The sequence below is a fragment of the Austrofundulus limnaeus genome, unplaced genomic scaffold (genome assembly GCF_001266775.1).
Source record: "Austrofundulus limnaeus strain Quisiro unplaced genomic scaffold, Austrofundulus_limnaeus-1.0 Scaffold2668, whole genome shotgun sequence".
NCBI classification, from domain to species: domain Eukaryota; kingdom Metazoa; phylum Chordata; class Actinopteri; order Cyprinodontiformes; family Rivulidae; genus Austrofundulus; species Austrofundulus limnaeus.
The window spans coordinates 21,230-22,230 of record NW_013955070.1 but is presented as its reverse complement, the minus strand read 5'-3'; the positions used below and the strand labels follow the sequence as shown (position 1 = coordinate 22,230).

Below are 1,001 nucleotides of genomic sequence, written 5' to 3'. Positions count from 1 at the left end.
CCCCTCAGTGTTTGTGTCCTCAGTGTTTGTGTCCCTCAGTGTTTGTGTCCCTCAGTGTTTGTGTCCCTCAGTGTTTGTGTCCCTCAGTGTTTGTGTCCCTCAGTGTCTGTGTCCCTCAGTGTTTGTGTCCCTCAGTGTTTGTGTCCTTCAGTGTTTGTGTCCCTCAGTGTTTGTGTCCCTCAGTGTTTGTGTCCCTTAGTGTTTGTGTCCCTCGGTGTTTGTGTCCCTCGGTGTCTGTGTCCCTCGGTGTCTGTGTCCCTCAGTGTTTGTGTCCCTCAGTGTTTGTGTCCCTCAGTGTTTGTGTCCCTCAGTGTCTGTGTCCCTCAGTGTTTGTGTCCCTCAGTGTTTGTGTCCTTCAGTGTTTGTGTCCCTCAGTGTTTGTGTCCCTCAGTGTTTGTGTCCCTTAGTGTTTGTGTCCCTCAGTGTTTGTGTCCTCTGTGTTTCTGTCCTCTGTGTTTGTGTCCTATGTGTTTGTGTCCCTCAGTGTTTGTGTCCTCTGTGTTTGTGTCCTCTGTGTTTGTGTACTCTGTGCTTGTGTCCCTTAGTGTTTGTGTCCCTTAGTGTTTGTGTCCCTCAGTGTTTGTGTCCTCAGTGTTTGTGTCCCTAAGTGTTTGTGTCCCTCAGTGTTTGTGTCACTCAGTGTTTGTGTCCCTTAGTGTTTGTGTCCCTCAGTGTTTGTGTTCCTTAGTGTTTGTGTCCTCTGTGCTTGTGTCCCTTAGTGTTTGTGTCCTCAGTGTTTGTGTCCCTCAGTGTTTGTGTCCCTCAATGTTTGTGTCTCTTAGTGTTTGTGTCCTCAGTGTGTTTGTGTCCTCAGTGTGTTTGTGACCTCAGTGTGTTTGTGACCTCAGTGTTTTTGTGATCTCAGTGTGTTTGTGTCCTCAGTGTGTTTGTGACCTCAGTGTTTGTATCCTCAGTGTGTTTGTGACCTCAGTGTTTGTATCCTCAGTGTGTTTGTGACCTCAGTGTTTGTATCCTCAGTGTGTTTGTGACCTCAGTGTGTT

The 1,001-nt window shown here is 47.7% G+C and overlaps 1 protein-coding gene across 1 annotated transcript in view; it reads left to right on the top strand.

Annotated features, from left to right (window-relative positions):
• The window catches only part of pmm2 (phosphomannomutase 2), a gene marked incomplete at both ends in the record, with an annotated part of 3,728 nt that overhangs the window by 1,173 nt on the left and 1,554 nt on the right, over positions 1-1,001 (top strand).